Below are 22,563 nucleotides of genomic sequence, written 5' to 3'. Positions count from 1 at the left end.
TCGTCTCGGACTCTTGTGATTTCACAACAACTTTTCATGTTAATCAGTTGGGTTATTGTGAGGCTGATCTTCGGGAGTATAAGACCGGATTATTAGTTGGTTCATGTTCACCTTGATTTATCAAAAGACGGGACAAAAACTGAATAAAGAATAGACATATATGTGGTAGACAGATTTATTTATAAGTCTTCGACTTTGGGTCGTAGCAACTCTTAGTTGTGGGTGAGATCATCTAAGGGAATCAAGTGTGCATAATCCGACGTGGTTCTATAGGCGTAAGGAATGCGATTATACCTTAATCGGTATGAGACTTGGTTAGGGCTCAACTACATTCCATTAGGCTAGAGTCTGTAGCGGCTTAATACAGTGTGGTATTCAAATATGGACTAGGTCCCGGGTTTTGTTTTTGCATTTGCGGTTTCCTCGTTAACAAAATTTCCGGTGTCTGCGTTATTTCTTTTCCGCATTATATTTGTTTATATAATTGAAATATCACAGGTTGTGCGTAGTTCAATCAGTTGATATATCCGACCTTGCTTGTTAGATAGAACTTGATTGACACTTGGGCATTGGTCTTTGGTACCGTCCAAGTTATTTTTCATATCAATCAGGCTCACAGATTTCTATCTGTTTGATTTGCTGATTGCATTGAGAAAGATAAAAACTCTTTGATATAATTTTTGATTGAATCTCGCTTTTAATTTGGTGCTCTCGGAATTACATTGAAGTTTAGTCCATATAGATTGTCGAACGAATTATTGGGTGTAGTTGTTATACCCCCGCTTTTCAATCCTGTTTATATTGCATATATTTTTCTTTTGTGTTATAAAATTTAGGTACAATTGATATGTTCTATTATATTATGTATGGATGTGTGTGTGTGTGATTTAATTGTTTTCAGTTAAGAAATACTGTGTCAATTTATTTGGCTTATTGTTTGGTATCTTCTTTATTGTTGGATATCAAGTGTTTTTGCTTAATGAAATTCGGTGCAATTGCGGTGCTACAATGTTTATGTTTGTTTCAATTGCTTCCGGTTAAGAAAATAATTGTGCAAGTCAATTTATTTTGGTTTGTATGTATTGTTTAGACTTAACAAAATACGGGATCATTTGTTTAGTCTAAATTGATTCCGGATAAGAGAAATTAAGTTAATTGTGATCTTATTTATCAAATTGAAGGATTCGGTTATTCAAGTCAATCGAATTCCTTGACAAGAAAGACTAGTTAACTAACCTAGTGTTTGTCTTGTTTAAAGGGAAAGGTCTAAGTTATTGTCTGAATAATTAGAACCTGATGAGAGAAAAAAAATTAATTCTGATCTTTATTTTGGTCTTATCAAAATAAGCGATTGTACATACACAATCGGTTTCACAAGTGAATTAAGTTTCTTAGTCGATTTGTTCCCCTTCTGAAAATCTTTATTTTGCTCGAACCTTTGTCATTTTGTGACGAAAAGGGGGAGAAATGTATGGAGTAAACAAGTGATTTTCAATCACTAAGGAAAGGACAATTGTGCTTAAACGTTATATCAGACGAAAAAGTAAAGCATTGGCTAAGGGGGAGAAATATATCATATTGTTGTTTACAAATTCTTACTACAGAAGGGGAATAACAAACATGTTCGGATTGAATATTTACCTAGCTTACCTTTAGGGGGAGTAAAAGCTTTTGATATTCAAATGTCAACAACGACATTTATTGATTGAATATATGTAGGTTATTGTGTTGTTGAAACTTGGAATCAAGCGTATGTAAAATGAATTATTTTGAAATTTGTTTATCCATATGTAATAAGAGTTTTGTCACTAAAATTGACAAAGGGGGAGATTGTCAGAGCATAGCTCGGTTGAATTCACCAATCTTTGGTATGTCAAGTTTGGTTGTCATATTTTAGTATCAAAATTCATCTAGAGTCGCTTTATTAAATACTAGAGTCAACTTCGTTTAGGTTATACTAGAAAGTCTAGGAATGTTGAGACATACAAGTATTACTCCGAAGACCCAAAGAATGTGAAAAAGTAGCGAACTACAACGACAACATCATCCTTCCACTTGAGGTTAGTAATAGTGACTTGAACTTGTTTCATTCCTTACGTATCTTTCAAGTCGTGCTATATTAAAAACACAACTGCAAAGCTGTATATACTGTACATATTGTATAATACTCTATTGATGTGACATGATCATAATAGTATGATCATAGTATTAGGGAATTAGACTACGAAGTATAACGTTTATCTTTTGAACTTCGTAGATATGACATCGACATAATCATGTATATATTGTTGTGATTATGTGAATGGGTTATGGTGAAGATTTCATCCTAGGAGACAATGTTTTACATTTGTTTAAAGGAAGTACATTCATGAACTTGTTTTATGAATCGAAAGGGAAATCATGAGGCTTATTGGTCCGGCTATTCATTGCAAATATTTGGATGACCAATATGTGTGAGATGGTAGAACCGATCTTAACTTATGTTATGTATCTTGGTATAACTAATCACAATGCCTGACTTATGATTTAGTATGACTGGTTCTTTTTAATTGGTGTAACCGATCCTAAGTAATCACCATGTGATGGTATGATCGATCCTTGTAATTGGTGTGACAGATCCTAGTAATTGGTGTAACCGATCCTAGTAATTGGTTTGACCGATCATGAGTATGTATAATCGATCCTTGTAATTGGTGTAACCGGTCTTGGTAACTGGTGTGACCGATCACAAGTAATACCATGTGTATATGGAACCGATCCTTGTAACTGGTGTAACCGATCCTAGTGATTGGTATGACCGATCACAAGTATTTCCATAATTAGGTATAACCGATCCTAGTGATTGGTAAAACCGATTAAACCCATGTATGTGATTTGGTATTTGATCAATCACATTGTATTCTTGGAATACAGGTGAACCAATTCTAAACTTGTTTGGAAGTGTGGTATAACCTTCCAAGAATGCAAATCCATGTAAATATGAAATAAGGATTTGCAGTGAAAAGATGTCAACATACTTTGAACACGAACAATAACTATTATCATTTATTGTTCAAAGATATTCCTTAGCACTCAAGGTGATCCTGTGCCGAAATAAATTAAGAATCTTTTAATTAAGGTTTTTGGTTTAATGTACATTAATTACCAGTAATTAATGTGTAGCTCTAGAAAATAAAAATTAGTAATGTGCATTTACTAATTGGAGATTTTCTATTGAGAGATTTCGGAAGTATTGGGCAAGCATTTATTGGAATTAGGAAAACCGAATTTTGCCATACATTGGAAATTTTGAGAATATTTCCGGTTTTGGAAATTCCTTGGTGTCCAAACATCCTTGGCCTATAAATACCTAAGTTTGCATTTCTAGGAAACTATCCTAGGAGCCAGGCAAACTTCATTTCTTGTTGTTTCTGGTGGAGCCGTCTATTCAGAGAGGAAAGTATCCTAATTAGGTGAAATCTCTTACGACCGCTCGTTTAAAGACTTCTGTGGGATCAAGAAGCTCTACGAGTACCGTTGGTGGGAAACTAGATAACTACAATGTTATTAGTTTTCGACTGATTTGATGGACTAACGGTTGTTGAAACTTTGATTGGACCTAGTTTGTTTATTCTTGAGAATCTTCTCTTCTGATATAAGATTCACTCAAACTAGATCGAGGTATCAACGAGATCTTTAGAACTGTTATTAGATCTAAAGACATATTTGATAATCCATTGTTAACAGACTCCATTTTATGCGTGATTGATCACAAGAGATTCAAGTGGTGTTGTGCGGGTTATTGAAGATTAAAGAAGATTTGAAGACGAATAAGATTTCTTATTGATTTTCGTATCTTGTGAATTGTTTGCACAAACCTTGATCGGCTGGGATCCAACTAGAATTGAATTTATTCGATTGATTAGTTTGAATCTATACTTGACTATTTCGGTAGTTAAATTTAGATTGATCTAACCAGACAAAGGAGTTTATTAGATTAAATGGAAGAGCTGTTGTCAACGACTCATCCATATCCTGTAGAAAAGATTGATTAGAGTGGTTACCAAACAAATTTTTAATTCCTTTGTTGTTTGGAATACCGATCCAAAGAACTTGCTATTCACGTGCATGACTCTAGAAGTCGAAGACGTAGGGATACTGAGAGAACTAAGTAGCTAGGGGTAGTATGCTTGGTCTCAATTATACGAAGTTGGTTTAGATTTTGTATAACGACTTAATTCTAAGAGTATTCAAAACTGGACTAGGTCTCGGGGTTTTTCTGCATTTTCGGTTTCCTCGTTAACAAAATATTGTTGTGTCTTTCACTTTGATTTCCGCGTTATAATAAAGTAAAATACACATACGTTAACTCCGCACTACTTGATAGTGATCCTATAGAGTTTATTTATTACCGAACCTATCAAGTAACATACTTCGTTGTTGTATTGTCTCGATCTTGTATCCATAGTCAATCACACAAGTTATCTTGTTGTTGTATTGTCTCGATCTCGTATCCATAGAAGAACACCCGTAGTGTAAGCCGAATTATCGTATTTATCGAGTCTGTCCATAGGCGATCACATTTGGTAGAGGACTTATAGGTTGAAACAAAAAGATTGTGGTTTATTTGGGTACCTTCGTCTTTTCAGTACGTAGTGATTGCGTTTGGATACAAGAGGCTAGGTAGCAGTACTGTTGGGTATCAAACATGGTGTATATGCCCATTCCTCCATCCTTGATGGGCAAGGAGAAAATTCGTTGTTATAAGGGTACGAAACCAGGTCTCTCACTGGTGATCAGTTGCCTTTTAAAATGGAAAAGGTGACTGTCAAAGATATATTGTGCCTTGATCACTGCTTCCGGTGCGGTAGTCCATATGGTAAAGAACATGCATGAAACTCATGAGCAATTACAGAGTAACATTAACACTCTAGCGGGGTCTTCTAGCCCTCGTATAACATCAATTAATTGGATAGTTCGATGCATACTATCCATTACCAAGTTGTTACGGAACTCTTGGTCCAAACTGACACCTCTACGCAATTTAAATCCTGCAACTAGTCTACTAATTTGAGCAGGGAATACACTTGTATGTGTGCCACGTATATCGGCAGTAATACAGAAAATAACAGTCTTGCAACATTCAGGTGAATCCCTAACGATATGCCATCAAACGGGATGATTTGGAGGGCTTTGGAGGCCATCAAGATGCAAAGAATCAAAGAATTACAATTTATTTTGCCTGTTGAAAAACAATTACTAATCTGTTATGATGGAGCATCTAAAGGCAACCTAGGTATTGCAGGATATGTCTTTATCTGCAGACTTTCTTTAGGGAACTTCTTATATGCACAATCAGGTGGCATTGTATTAGCCACTAAATTTCTTGCAGAAGTTCTTGCAGTAATCTGTGCTTTTGAGTGGGTTGTTGAAAATGGACACATGAATATTCGTATAAAGTCTGATTCAAGTGTTGTCATCTTTTCCTTTACAACAGGTAAATTACTATGGTTTGTACAGTCAAGGTGGAACGTGATATATCAGTCACTGCACAGATGGAGTTTTAAACATAGTTATAGAGAAATAAATTTCTTAGCAGATAAGTTAGCAAAGTATGGAGCAAGGTTAAGTACTGGACAACTGTAAAATACTCTAAAAAGCCAGCTTTCTCAATCAGTCTAGAATCTCCATTACAAGTTTACCATCGTTTTTGTTGATTTTTGTCTTGCTTATGTGTATTCCTTTTCTAGATAGAGTCTTCAGTATGATAAGGGTCTTATTTCTTTTGTAATTCTTGAGTTACTTTTTGGTTTTAATGAAATAAATATATCTATTAAGCAAAAAAATGGTGTCACCTACAATGGCTTTGTCGTCAAGATGCCAAGCCTGAAGTTTGAGAATGTTCTGATTATCGTCACTAATGGATGCAACATAAAGGAGAAGAAAAAATGGACTAAGAGGGTCCCACTTTTGTACACCTTATGTTGATGATAATGTTGAGTCTTCATGGATTAGTCTAGCAGGTGACGTTTAGCAAAATTGTACCCATTGAGATATGCTGGGACATTTACGTCACACTTCATGAATCATGGCACATCTGTCGACAAAATTAAAAGCATTGCGAAAGTCAAAGAGGAGCATGGTCATTGAGTCGTAAGTACCTTTCTCCTCTAGTAATCTGTTAACGGAATGCAAGATGGCTTCACCACCACAAGGGACCCCAATACCAAACTGAAAGTCCCCCAAGTACTCACTCAACCGATTTTCGTAGTGGCCACTTTTGAAACGAGTCTCCTCCAGACTGTACTCACAAGATAGGTATGATGTCTCCTCCAGGCTTATGTAATGGAGTAAGAAGAGCACTGACGATCAACTTACCTAACTTGGGTGGGCAATTCCCGGCCAACCACAAGTTGATAACTCAAGTGACAACGTATGGAATTTTTATTTATTATTACTTTATTTTTACTTATTAATTTTTTTATAGGAATTTTTATTTATTATTATAAATATAAAGATGCGACTACGGGCTTTTATTAAGAATAAGATTAAAGTTTACAAGAAACTGGTGAGGAATCTCGCAACAAGCGGAGCTAACAATTATAAAGAAAAATATTATTCTTGCTGACAATTATAACTAAAAAAGCAAATCATTAGCATGGAATACAGATAAAACTACTGCCAATAACAGTCACTCAAACTAACATCAGTCACCAACCCACAACATCATTATTCTCGGCGCTTTTCCCTCTTTTTCCCTGCCTCTTTGTCTCTCGTCCTTTTTTTTATGATCAATTAAATAATTATTGTATTTTTCTTTAAACTTGAACCAACCAAACAAAATTGATCCCCAAGTATGATTGAAATTAATCATATGAACTTGCACTTGTCAAGATGTCAATCCCATCAAGATTTGGAACACGATAAAAGTTTTTGTTGTTCTTCATTTGCTACACGTTCTAATAGAAGTGGTGGTGGATTTTCTTCATTATTTAATGTTTAAAAGTGTGATTGGTCTTGTAAATGCATGGTCTTTTTAATTAATTTTACATTTTTATCTAGGTTTGTGTTTGAATGTAAGTTCATGAATAATTTTTTTCCTGTAATATATAACTCCATATATGATTTAATGTAATTTTATTTTATGAATTTGATATCTATGGATCCGGAAAAAACATAATTGTTGAAGCTCAACTTCATGGAATATACTGGACAAGAAAGAATGAAAATGGAAATATAAATTTAAATCCTTTTTATTATTTTTTTCTTTCAAATTGGCGGTTTTGAAGAACCAACCATTTAATCCGGTTACCGACTCGGCTGACTCTAAACCAAACCGATTCAGTTGATCGATATGAACGTTTTTGGAAAGCCAAAACCGATAAGGTGCTATTCAGCGAATAATTTTGATCAAAATCGCGCCGAAATGACCGTTGTGAAGCCTCGGGATAACCCTATATGATTCAGGTTCAAGAACATGTTTCATAATTAGGATGAGTTAGTAATATGAGTCGACTCGATTTCAAGATGTTGTTGTAGACTTGGAAGAGTAGACTTTGGACTCGTACGAGTATAAAATTTTGCTAACTATCATTCTGGATACTTTTTGCGGGTTTTGTGGTCCAAACTCTAATACAACACTGTGGTGTGGTTAGGGGGTGTCTACAACTCGAATACAAAGCTTAAGGTTTAGTAATAAAATTAGGATGATAACTATTTACTAACTACAAGTAGTTTTCAAATGCAATGTTTATATAAATAATCGAGATCATATATTGTTCTTATTATTAATATTATCATAATATTTCTTATTTTGTTTTTGCAAAAAAAAAAAGAAAAGACTTTCATTAAGTGTTAAATTGTTACATGGTTATTATACCGTTTAATAATTATCTAAAAATTACATTTGGTGGATTGTGATACTATTTCCTAGATATACAAATTTCCCACCGTACTTAGCAAGCTTAAGAGATGTTTCTCCTCGAAACCTAAAACAACTTATTAAAGGATTGAAGCATATCACTGACGCAGACACGACGCGATTTTTTTTCAAAAAACTAGAATTTGTGTAAATTCTAATGAAATAATACATACACAAAAAATTCAGATATTTTTAGCAGATATTTGTACTGAAAGAGTGTATGACATATGCATGTGATGTCACCGATATGTCTGAAGCAGAGACGCGCGCGTCCTACTATCCAGTGGGAGGATTCGTATTTTACCATTAATTGTTGGAGTTATATGTATGAACAGTCTGCAATTATTTTTGAATCAGTCTCTGGAAATATATGTCTTGTAGTTGCAGTTTATTATACCACATAACAACTTAATATACGGTTAAACACTCATGTGTTAAAAATTTTAGCTGCATGGAAATATATCGTTATATATCCTTTGAAGTTTCATACATAATCACGAAAGGGAAGATCAATACCATCATTGCCACTCTCTTTAACATAAAAAGCATCACATGCAATATATAAATGGTTATAAGACAAGAATCCGATAAGGGTTCCGACCAAATATGAAGTTGTTTCTTCGTCGTTTCTGCGGTTGTATTTTTGGAGGAGAGCAAACATCAAATTTTCTTATGTGGATGTATATTTAAGGTATATGTTTTTGTTTCAACATAACACATCACATTTTTATTTCTACATACTCCAAATTGTAATTATGAACAACCTAATTCTTCTATCTATGTCTTATTCTTTAGAATCATTACTCGTAAGGAAGGTTTGCAATTCTGAGAATATTTTAGAAAGTGATTGTGCATTTGATAAAGTTACTTTACTGATATTACTGTCCAAGCTGCCCTGGAAAAAGGAAAACCAACATCAGTGCCATGTAGTTTCACTGAAATGCCTCCGTAATGGGCATATATACTTGATAAATATACCCTAACGTCGAGAAGAGTCTATGCTTTGTAAGAGTAATATGTGTAAAGGATTTCCACCTGAAATGTTTCACTTTAGGCCAAGTTTGAATATGTTACACCTCTTTCAATTTAGAGTTAGTGTTGTGGGTGTTTCATAGTTTATTTTGGTGTCGAATTTTGATTTCATAATTTTTTTTATCTGTTGTTCTTGAGTATGAAAGCTCCATATATTTTAGGGGTACACATCAACCTTATCATTCAACTAGAATTCTTGGTTATTAATATGAGAGTTGTTGTGCTTGAAGGAAATAAGTGATGAACCAATTAAAGTTTCATTGTTTTCTATGATTATGAATAACTTCTTGAACCCACGCATAATCATGATGGTTTAACACTTATGCTAGGATCATAAGGATGATCTAGACTTATCAAATACCTATAAGATCAATTTCAATATGAGTATATTGTGATTGTGTAATTGGGTCTGCTTAGATTAGCTGAGAGCTATATAATAAAATAAAAAAAGGTTATTATGAAGTAAACCATGATATACCTTGTCGATATATTTTATTTAATGGAAAAAATTCCCTTTAGAATCGGATAGGTTGGTAAGTTTTAACCTAGTCGATTACATGATAAAAAATAATGAATCAGTCTTTTTAAAACCATGATAGGTAAGGTTTTGATTAGAAGCCTAACCAATTATTGAAGAACATATCCATAATTGGCTAAGTTTTGATAATGCAACCGATGGTTGAAGAACACATTCACAACCGGTTAGTTTTATAACCGAAACATATCCGACTACAATAGACTTTAATTCCGAAGTATTAGAATTGGCTAGTCGAGTAAATTACTTAAGACGATTTTGATTTTTATCATATTTTCAAGATTACCATATAAAAATTATGATGAAATCGCAAGGAGCGCCCCCACACTCATGAGACCCACCTTCATACTAATAAAATCATTGTTCTACTGAACCCGCAAACATTGTTATATCAAGTATATATTGTCAAGTTTAGACGATAAAACTATACTCTTGAGAATTTGATATTAAAGTAAACTTTGGTTAGGTTAGAATAGGTAGTAGGATCATACTAATGGATCAAAAATCACTTTAAGTTACACTTAAATATTGAACAATGAAGACAAAAGAACACACTAACATATCTAATAAGATGTTTGTATTCAACAAAGGTTAATAATATAGAGACTGAATCATGTTTATCTATCGATCAATCGAAATGAGGTGCTCATATTTTGTACCAATACCTATGATGTTAAATACACGTTATGTTATATACATCTACTAGGGATTAACCCGTGCCATAACGATACGGGAAAGAATATGTGTTCAATTTTACCCCTTGGTGTCTATACAATGTAATTGTTTGCAGAAAATTGATTCTACCTTAAGACAAACATAGTTAATCTTTAGAGAAAATCCTACGGAGAGTTGAGAATATTATTCTTATAAATTATCAAATTTTCTCCCACTATGGGAGTAGAGGAGTAGCAACATGCTACTTTCGTTTTTTTTTTTGTTTTTTAATGAGGCAGTAGGTGATTCCTTCTACTTTCTACAACACATTCCTACAGTTGCTTCACAATTTATCTTTAAAGGACCGATAGGAAGTTAAAACACCCTATCCCATAGCCCTTGCTCTTACAATCATCATCCTCCATGTGCATTTATTTAAATTCCCCCCTTAGCTTTTCAGTTCAGCCTTTATGCGAGCTATCCCTATTTTAATTATAACTGCTTAAAACATATTTCTAAGGAAAATTTTGAAGTAGATTATTACCAACAACCAATCAATTTGATATAAAAGATTAATTTCTTAATTAAATTGAAAATATTAATATGTTTTACAAACTTGATCTGCTTACTAAATTGGGATGCATCTTTAGTAACGTGTCTTAGATTGCTTCATAAGAAAAAAGTAAATAAATGCAAACAGTGAAATAAAATCTTATAAAGTTGGGTTTTCCTGTTTAACCACGGTGCCAATTTTAAAACAAAAAGTTATGCCTCATGGGTTTCCGAAGGACATCAAGTTTTCAATTTATATCGCCTTTTGTTTTTGAAATGCCATAGACCTGCAGTATGCCTAAAAGACAAAGGCAATACACTATAAATTCCACCAATTCTGTTGTCTAAGGTTCAACATAATTTACTCCTAATTTATTCTTCTTCAACTTCTCATAATTTTTTTGGAACCTGACACCATAAGCATCTAACCATTTCTCTCCAATTTATAGCCTCAGGTTTGCTCCCATTGCACCGCCATGAGGCCTTTTTTGAAACTTCTCCATGTTTTCATTTTACTTGCTTTCTCTTGCAAAATCCTTGCACCCTTGCTCATTCTCCTGAATATTTATTCGCCCTCTTTGCATTGCATCGTTTACCTATTGTATGTGATTGTTGTTGGATATGTGGAACCGAGTTAGTATGTATTACACCGAATGAAGACAATCAATAAAACCATTTGAGGTATCTGAATAACATTAAAAGGATGATCCTAATAAATTGTAAAATTTCCAACATTTTTGGATATATCACCCGGAGCAATGCATTAGCAGTTTAACAAATCAAAATGAAGCATATGATTCAAGTCACATAAGAGATTTTTGCTTTATAACCATATATATACACCGATCAAAAAAAAGAAAACCGTACATGCACATATATATCTTGCGATCAGAATACTCTTCTAGAAAAACTTGACATTTGTTACATTCAGAAAACAATTAACTTATCAGTGCTTGTGCCAACCAATAAAATGAACTAAATACAGTGTAGATTAAATAGGATAACCCTATGATTCCAACATATGTATGCAGACACATCAAATAGGGAAAAAAATATTTTCAAGATGCACCACAAACGTAGATTCTAGTTCAAGGAAATGATTAGTAGTACTGAAAAACAAAGGCCATGCATAATTAAAAGATATAATAATAATAAAAAAAAACATGATTCATCTAAAGTAATTCATAGGCACATTAGAATTTCTATATGAATGCTCGCTAAACAACAAGGGTATATGATATAAAGGGGTATACACTAACCTTTCTCGAACTTCTATGATTGCGGGTTTTGAAAAAGTGGGGGTACAACAACCTCACCCAATATTTCGATTAACAATCTGTATGGACTAACTCTAATATACTTTTAAGAGAATCAACTAGATAGTCAGACTCAATCTTAATAAAAAGTATATCAAGGAGTTAATATCTCTGTCTCTCAATTTGATCTTTACTCAAGCAAATGGAAATCTGCGAGTCTTTATTTAATACTAGAGAGATAAACTTGGATGGTACCAAAGACCAATATCCAAGTGTCAATCAATGTAAATCAACAATCAAAGGTTGGATATTCTAATTGATTGATCTTAACGCACAACCTGTGATATTTCAATTATATAACAAAATATAATGCGGAATAGAAATAATACAGACACCAGAAATTTTGTTAATGAGGAAACCGCAAATGCAGAAAAACCCCAAGACCTAATCCAGATTGAACACCACACTGTATTAAGCCGCTACAGATACTAGCCTACTACAAGCTAACTTCGGTACGGACTGTAGTTGAACCCTAATCAATTTCACACTGATTCAAGGTACAGTTGTGCTCCTTACGTCTCTGATCCCAACAGGATACTACGCAGTTGATTACCTTAGCTGATCTCACCCACAACTAAGAGTTGCTACGACCCAAAGTCGAAGACTTCAATAAACAAATCTGTATCATACATAAAAGTCTATGATAATAGAAAAATATGTCTCCCGCAGATAAACCTATGAGTCTTGTTCCGTCTTTTGATAAATCAAGGTGAACATGAACTATTGATAACCCAGATTTATTTTCCCGAAGAACAACCTAGTATTATCAATCACCTCACAATAATCTAAATCGTATGGTAGCGAAACTAGATATTTTGGAGTCACAAACTATGAGACGAAGATGTTTGTGATTTCTTTTTATCTTGCCCTATCGGAGATATACTCTCAAGTCAATTATTCAATTGAACTCGTACGATAGAAAATGGCAAGATCAGATCGCTCAACTACAAGAAAGTAGTTTCGTCTGGCTTCACAATCCCAATGAAGTCTTTCAGTCGTTAACCTACAGGGTCTCGAGAAGAAACCTATAAGGTTAAAGGAGAATCGACTCTGACAAAACCAACTAGTATCACACAAGAGGTCTGGGGATTAGTTTTTCCAGTTGCTAGATGTCTCCTTTATATAGTTTTCAAATCAGGTTTTGCAATCTAAGTTACCTTAGTAACAAAGCATTCAATAATCACCGTTAGATGAAAAACCTGATTCAACCAGGCTAATATCTTTCAACCGTTAGATCGAAACTTAGTTTGTCACACACAAATGAAATATATTCATTTAGGTTTGAGTAACCGTACCTAAACGTGTACACTTAGTTGGTTCACAAATAGTTAACCAATAGTTAGCCATATGAGCACTTTCATATTAACCGTATTCATCTTTCTCATAACTAGTTCAAATGACTCATAAGAACTAGTTCAAGAGTTGTTCAATTGCTTAGGTCTTTATTCATGGACACAATTGAAACAAAATCGGTTTGATTCACTTGAATCAATTCATGAACAATATAGCCACGGTTTGCAAAGATTGCGTTCCTTATAATTTATTGTTTTAAGTTCATGAACAACCGATTTGAGAAATAACAAGCTTGGGTACGCGTACGGGTATGCGTACCTTAGCTACCGGATTTGAGTTTACAAACTCAGTAGAAATTTTCGGTTCGAAAACTTCTGTGGGTACGAGTACGGGTATGCGTACCTAAGGTGACTGGTTTACTAGTTTGCAAACTTACAAACTCAGCAGAAATTTTCGGTATGAAATTGAACGCTAATAAATTTACTATTCCAAAGATGAATTTGGTTTTCTTAAAGCCATGCATATTTTATATAATACCCTTAACCCAAAAGTACACCAAATTAATGTTGGCATTTACGTTAACCATCCACGTTCTTACATAAACAAAATTTATGTTAATTAAAAAGGTATCCATAATTTTCTTCCACTAACCTTTAAGCAAATTCCACATTCACATGCAATCCACATGCAATACAATTAAATGATAATCACTTCCATACACATGTAATACATTCTTATAATTATTTATCTTTATCTTAAGTACAAAACACAGTTTGGCTAAGTTAGCCTATGTTAGTGGTGGTCCAGATTTGTCCTCAAAAAGATAAATCTATGGCTGTAGTTCTCCTGACAACACCCTCATCTCGCACGTGTAAGTGGTGGCCAAGATTTCATCTCCCAATTGATAAATCTGTGGCTGTAATTTCTCCCATAAAAGTAACATTTAATGACCCATTAATGGAAATCTAATATAATAAATATAGTAAATGATTAATATAATAAATACCTAACTAATTAGTGTTCCACACTAATTGATGATATTGAATGATTTATTAATTGCTCATAATAATGTTTGTTCACTAATTGCTCATAATAAATAATCTATTAATATTTTTCATTATAAAATTTCTCTTAATTAAATTAATATATTTGTATTTCTATTAATAAATAATTTTGATAAAACAGAAACAATATCAATGGATATTAGTTGCGATAGTAGGTTGTGGAAGCGGTGGCGGAGGTCGAATGAATCACTAATCTAATAATATCAGTAGATATTAGTTACGGCACGGGTTAAGCCCTATAAACACATAAATAACCACTAATCTAAGGAATAAGTACAAGAGACCTGGATCTTACGGTAACTCATATAATGGAACAATTTATGTTTTGTTTATGCAATCCCATTAAGCAAAATCAATACTAATACTTTGTTACTTCACTTTCTTATTATTATCATCAAGAATATAAAGCTCAGTTTGGAAAACTTTGCCTATGTAAGTGGCGGTTCAGATTTGTCCTCACAAGAGATAAATCTAGGGATGTAATCGTTTGTCATAAGTGACGGTTGTGATTGAAATTAGAAATGCATCTAATGGAAAAAAGTTATCATGTCATTAAGGTTCCATAATTCTTCATAATAAATACTCCCTCCGTCCCTAATTAAATGACCTATACCATAAATAAGTGGAGTAATAGATTAGTATTATTATAAGAAATATGTAAAATTTGATAGTCATATTTATATTCATTAGGTAGGTGTTTTAAAATGCTTTCCAATGATACAAAGTTTACGAAAATCCGTTGTATGGTTTGAGAGATAAATCATTTCTAAATTTACTAGTAAATTTTAACTAGGTTAGGGACGGAGGTAGTAGTCTATTAATTAGCCATGATAATATTTTGTTAAATGTCAAATGAAGGCACGGGTTAATCCCTATAAACACATAAATAACCATTAATCTAAGGAACAATTACAAGAGACTTGGATCTTCCGGTGACTCATATAATGGAACAATTTATGTTTTGTTTATGCAATCCCATTAAGAAAAATCAATACTAATAATTTTCCACTTCACTTTCTTATTATTATCATCAATCAAGAATATAAAGCTCAGTTTGGATAACTTTGCCTATGTAAGTGGCGGTTCAGATTTGTCCTCACAAGATATAAATCTAGGGATGTAATCGTTTGTCATAAGTGATGGTTGTGATTGAGATTAGAAATACATCTAATGGACAAAAGTTATCATGTCATTAAGGTTCCATAATTCTTCATAATAAATAGTCTATTAATTAGCCATGATAATATTTTGTTAAATGTCGAATTAAAAATGATAATATATAAATTATTCTACTAATGATGATAATAAATATATTTTTATTAGCTAATACTTAGAATTAGTTTGGTATTGCGGCGAGCTTTACAAAAGTGCTTTTCTGATGTACGTTATTGTGCGGAGCTATGTAAAAAAAGCAATTGGTTGCCGATGTACGTTACTGTGTCGAGCTTTGTAAAAAAAGCAATTGAATGGTTGCAAATTATAAACTAAAGCTAAAAATATTTTAAAAAACAGACACATCTCTGAAAATATTAGGTTCAACTATAGTTAGTGAGAAAATGACAAAAGCGGACATATCTCTGAAAATTGTTTATTCTATTTTATTGTGTATAAAACAAAATAATTAAATTTTCTACCATTAGAGTACATACACATGTAATATTAAATTTACTAATTAGTATTATTACTAAAAAGTGTTATTTTTCTTAACCACTTTTTAAAAATCAATAATTTCTTAATATTTGTTGTTGAAAATAAAAGTATATTTCAGTGATATGATATAACATAAAATGTAGTTTGAAAATAAAAAATAATTATCTTTAAAGAATAAAATATAACGAATAAAAATTGGTGATCATATATAGATTCAAGGATAATTGTTGTCAGTTATAAAGAAGATGGGATAGAATTGGAAAATAAAATATGAAACTAGGGTAAATAACATTTGCTTTTGAAGCTTTTAAAAGCTCCTTCTCCCCCACTTTTAAAATTGATAGATTTTGGAAGTGTACACTTTATGAAATCTTTACCAAACACTAAGATGAAAAAATATTGCTATAAATAAGTTTTCAAAGTACTCCCTCTGTTTCTGAAAGACCGTCCTCTATTCCTTTTTCGTCAGTTTCAAAATTGTGTCCAGCTTCTGTTTATAGTCATACTTTCTCAATGAACTCTCTAATATACCCTTGAATTCTTTATATTCATAAATCTATTTTTAACGTGACACAAACTAAAATATTAAAGAAATTAGTATAATTGAGGAAACAAATATATCCTTCATTTCTTTTAAGGAAATATACATTTAACCCTAAAAATTAGATTCCTTATAAAGTTTATACTTCTTAAATTCAATATCTTTTAAATTTCCCTTTTATATTTCGTATTTATAATTCTCTCACCAATTTTGGATAGTCTTTAATGCTAGCATTTTTATTAAAATAGAATAGGTAAGTAACTAAGGGTAGTCAAGTAAAATAGTATGGTCTCCTTAATATTTTGAGAAAGTCAAAGCGGACTGTCTTTGTGAAACGGAGGGAGTACTTTTTTTTTAATGAAAAAAAAAACAACACCAAACTTAGTTAAATTGGCTAACAATTATATAAGTGGACCATAGTGACAGTGGCAAGTATTGGTGCCCAGTGAGTAATTTCGCATCGCCTCACGTATTTCTTGATAAATGGTTTAACGTTATTTTTATTCAATGATGATGGATAGCAGAGTTTATTGTTAGTAGAGCTTATTGTTATTAGGTTAATTACTTAATGATTTGACTTACTAACTAATCATGGTTTTATTATTTTTATGCAACGAATAACCTCACATTTGGAAGCAAAACGTCGTAGAATGTAATGGCCTGACCCTCTACCGATAATGTCCTCACTAAGACACTGCGGTCATCTGACAGTATTGGGTTTTCAATGGTCACTTTTGCGGTCATCTAGCAACAGCTTCTTAGGAGGTCACCCATCCCAAGATTACTCAATACCGAGCATGCTTAACTGTAGAGATTTTTTGCCAACTACGAAGAAAATTATGCTGAAAAGGTTTCATTGTTAGGAAAGGACAAACCATTACTTATATTCCAACTTAATTTGGAGCCGTCCTCGGGTACGTAATATGTTCAATCCTAGACTCTGGCATTTTTTCTCGCTCCTGAGACCCTTTCCCGACACAATCCATCAAGCATATTCTTTCTCCCTTGACGTGTAACCCGTGGTCGACTCTAATACCATTTGTAATGACCTGATCCTCCGCCAATACTGTCCCCACTTAGTCAGTAATTTTTTCCAACTCTGGATCCAACTATGTTGAAAAGGCCACACAATTTTACGAAAGGACAAGCCATTACCTATATTCCATTCGGTGAACTCTTCCTGCCGAATTGAATTGCGTACATAATATATATGGGAATTTTGAAAAACTAGAACTAAATCATATGTGAGTAAAATGGTCACCATCGGAAATGACTTAACATTTTAAAATATAATATCTTAAGTGAATGAATTAGCTTTTAATTATGTCATTGAAATAGTAAGAACATACAATAAGCTTGGGCATCTCCATACATAGCACCGAGGCTTTTTAGTTAAAAACCCCACACCTCTTATCCCAAGGTGGTCAAGTGGAGTTTGGTGTTATGTGGTAGGGCCCTGAGTAGTGTCTGATGGTCCATGAAGATCCTAACAATTGGTATCAGAGCCCGTGGTTGGGGCTACTGTCCGAACGTAGAAGTGGTTGTAGATGTCACCCGGTTTAGGGTGCAAGTGGAATCAGACTCAAGGTGAAGAAGGAAAGGCCCAAAGTTGAACTGGCGCTCAAGGTGGAGTTAGTGTCTCACCCATTAACTCAGGTGGAGCAGGGTTCTAGATCGGCAAGACAATGCTCAAGGTTGAATTGGCGCTCAAGGTGGAGTTAGTGTCTCACACATTAACTCTCAAGTAGCAGGGTTCTATGTGGGCAAGGAAATGCTCAAGATGGAGTTGTTTCTTGCCTTCTCATTAACTCAAGGTGGAGTAGAATTGTAGGGCGCATAGTGACAATAATCATGATCGATGGGTATCATATACATATGGTAATCATATGGTGAAGTCTGATTGGACTGATGAAGCGGTTTAATATCGCCAAGGTGGAGATTGTTGGAGTATGTGGCGCGATAAACCACTTAAGTATAGATAAGGATAGTCCCACATGGAATAAAGAGGAGTACATGTAGAGCTTAATAAGCTTGGGCTTCTCCTTACGTAGCACTGAAGCCTTTTAGATTAAAGCCGCACACCTCTTATCCCAAGGTGGCCAAGTAGGGACATCATCGGTGCTATGTTGTCGGGCCCATAGTAGGTTCCTATTGTCCATGAATATCCTAACATACTTCACTAAAATAAGGAAGATGCAGAAAGGTAATACACCATTTCAAAAGATCGATAAGATATCTTTTTAAACTAAAAAACATAACAAATAATATTTATTTTTTTGGGACAAAATATGTAAAAATTTAGTTTCGATATAATTTCATTGCTGACTTGAGGATACAACTCGAAAAAGGAAATACATAATATGAGAGGATGTCAAGGAGGAAAATGCTAGAAAGGATTTGTGAAGTGAAGAATAAAAATATCTATCAGGTTTCCTTTACTTTTGCAACGATAAGAAGGATAAACTTGATATTAATACATATTATATTTAATATTCATATGTCGGAAAATGCATAACTAAATAAAAATTATGCCTGAGCAGTTACGGCACGGGTTAAGCCCTAGTATTAATACAAAACCTATGAATTAATACTAACATAAATACACATAAAAATATTCTTAAATATTTTAATTCTCTTTTCATTTTCCCTTAATTTTATTTTGTTACTTAAAGTTATTAGGTGATTTTATTTCCACCCTGACTTTCTAGTATAAGCAACCCATCTATGCTAAGGCAAAGAAAACAATGATTCAAGCTAACTTGGGTAAAATCCGACCCGAACCGATAATTAAAAATACCGGGTATTACAAAGAGGGCTAGCTTGATAATTTTTCATCAATACTTTCAAGTTTCAACTTCAAGTCCTCAAAGTTAGCGAAACGTAATTTCTAAGGAGGAACGGATATAACCCACTTCTTTCACTGTTTGATGGATTGAACCCGGGTTTCGTGGTGGTCAAATGCAATTTGCGAATAATGTACAAATTGCCTTATCAAATTCGCTTGTCAATTCTCCACACGAGATTTTTGGAATGACAGTGTGATATTCTTCACCATTTAGAAGTGAGAAATAGGTCAGTATTTGGATATTTAGAGATACATATATGTGTTCAATCATTGAAAGATCCATCGGTGGAATGAATCCGTTACATACCTATTTTTCCACGATAACTGTTAGAGCATAGATCGGTCGACCTCGCATGCGTTGCTATCTCAAGCATGTTTGTCAATGTTAGTGATCAAAATTATGAGTCTTGATTTCTAGTCTACATAGCTAAGTCTCGGACTAGGATAGAAAAGTGTAGTTGAGCTCAAGGACTTCATGGAGATTCATCATACAACGACGAATATATACTCAAGGAACGGTGGAACTTCATCAACAAAAAGGTATGTGGAGACTTGAACTTATCTATCACTCAAAAGTATATCTCTTCTGTCTCCTACTTCTTATGAGACAAAAGTCGTATGCTATATAGACTGGATCATACACATTTGATATTTCGAGCCGAGTATATCTCTCCTATCTATATCTCGAAATCATGTGTTGGTAAAGCGTTACGCTTTGATCGGGTTTATCTTCACCTAATGACGAAAGTCATATTGTTTCAATCACTTTGAAAATCGCTTTGACGAGAAATAGTGTAACAACTATATAACGTCCTCTAAGAATGTTTCAATGGTTGGAATGAGAGTTTAGGTCCATATAACCAATGATGGATATAAGCATTGTGTGGAAACACATATGTGCATAAGTCCTATTCCTTAATCCGAAGTTTGCGAACTTTGTTGATTGAGAGAAACCGGAGGAATTGGCTTTGCCAAGTCCGCGAACTCATTTTGTGAACTCAGTCTGCGAACTGACGGAAGTTATCTTGCCGAGAATTTCTGTTGGGATTTTCCAAAAACTCGTTTGCGTGTTTAGTCCGCGAACTGGCAGAAGTCTCCTTGCCGAGATTTTCTGCTGAGTTTGGAAAACTCTGCCGGTTGTCTTAAGTCCGCGAACTTGTTTGCGTACTTGAGTGGGTTATGATCTAAAGATGTGCTATGAACATGAAACTTAAATTACTAAGGAATGCAGTATGCAAAACGTGGCTATAAATTTCATGAGCCGATTCAATTGAATCGAATCATCTTTGTTTCAATTGTGTCTTGTGTAGTTACATAAGATCTCATAGCAATTGAACAACTCTCTAACTAGTTCATTTGAGTCAATTGAACTAGTTATAGTGAAGAAGAACAAGGTTAATATGAAATGCTCATATGGTTGACATTTTGGGTTACTATGTTGAACAACCATACACGTACACGTTTGGGCACGGTTTTCACAAACCCAGTAAACGTATATCTCAAGTGTGTGTGACAAGCTAAGTTTTTGATCTAACGGTTGAGAAATATTAGCTTGAATCTAAATCAGGTTTTCATCTAACGGTGAATATTGATTGCTTTGTAACTAAGGCAAAACCCTAATTTGAAGACTATATATAGGAGACATCTAGCATTGGGCAAAACTAATCCCCACACGTCTGTGTGATACTAGTGAGCTCGCTAGAGTCGATTCTCCTCTAACCTTTGATTTTATTCTCTAAAACCAGGTTAACGACTTAAAGACTTCATTGGGATTGTGAAGCCAGACCGATACTACTTTTATCGTAGTTGTGTGACCTGATCTTTCATCTTCTATCGTACGAGTACAATCTTTGATTGGCTTGAGATCTTGAGAGTTCTCCGATATGCAAGATAAAGAAGTCACAAACATCTTCGTCTCACTGTTTGTGATTCCTCGACGTCCTCTTGTGTATTCAAGTAAGACTGTTGAGAGGTGATTGATTAATCTAGGTTGTTCTTCAGGAATATAAGACCAGATTATCAATTGGTTCCTGTTCACCTTGATTTCATATCTTAAGACGGAACAAAAACCTAGGATTTTTCTGTGGGAGACAGATTTATCCTTTGATAGACTTTTCTGTGTGAGACAGATTTGTTTATTATCAAGTCTGCGACTTTGGGTTGCATCAACTCTTGGTTGTGGGTGAGATCAGCTAAGGGAATCAAATGCGTAGTATCCTAATGGGATCAGAGGTGTAGGATTACAACTGTACCTTGAATTAGTGGTAGACTGATTGGGGTTCAACTATAGTCCAGTCTGAAGTTAGCTTGGAGTAGGCTAGTGTCTGTAGCGGCTTAATACAGCGTGTATTCAATCTGGACTAGGTCCCGGGGTTTTTCTGCATTTGCGTTGTCCTCGTTAACAAAATTTCTGGTGTATGTGTTATTTCATTTTCCGCATTATATTGTTTATCTTTATAATTGAAATAATACAGGTTGTGCGTTAAAGTTTAATCGATTAGAGATCCGACCTTGTGGTTGTTGATTTCTTTGATTAACACTTGGACATTGGTCTTTGATACCGTCCAAGTTATTCCTTGTATTTGATAAAGACTCGCTATTGTTTTTAACTTGAGTAAAAATCAAATAAAGAGAGAGATATTAACTCCTTAAGATACTTTTATCTAGATTGAGTCTGACTGTCTAGTTGATTCTCTAGCAAAGTATTTCGGAGTTAGTCCATACAGATTGCTAAGCGAAATATTGGGTGGTGTTGTTAGACCCCCGCTTTTTCAATTGGTATCAGAGCAGGCAAACACGTTAAAGACATTATAAGTCTGTGTTTGTAGCGATCTGATTATGGACGAGTCTATCTCTAATAACGTACCAGTTCAGAAATTACCAGATGATTCTAAAAGCTTGGATTCAACTGAGATAACTGTCACATCTAAGTCAATATCTAAACATTCTCTTGATGTAAAAACTGTTGATTGGGAAACTCTCCTAGAAGAACATTTGGATGAACTTTCTGATGAAGGTGATTCAGATATTGATAGAGATGTTGATGAGGAAGTCTCAGAGTATGTTACGTTTTCGGATTCATGGAAAATGAAGAATATTACAACTTCTCATGTCTCACCTCTTCTGATTCCTCTATGTCGAGAAAATAAGAAATGGAGAAGATGTTACGCAGGTGTTTATT

The sequence above is a fragment of the Papaver somniferum genome, chromosome 9 (genome assembly GCF_003573695.1).
Source record: "Papaver somniferum cultivar HN1 chromosome 9, ASM357369v1, whole genome shotgun sequence".
In the NCBI taxonomy this organism is placed as follows: domain Eukaryota; kingdom Viridiplantae; phylum Streptophyta; class Magnoliopsida; order Ranunculales; family Papaveraceae; genus Papaver; species Papaver somniferum.
Note: the sequence above shows the minus strand (reverse complement) of the source record.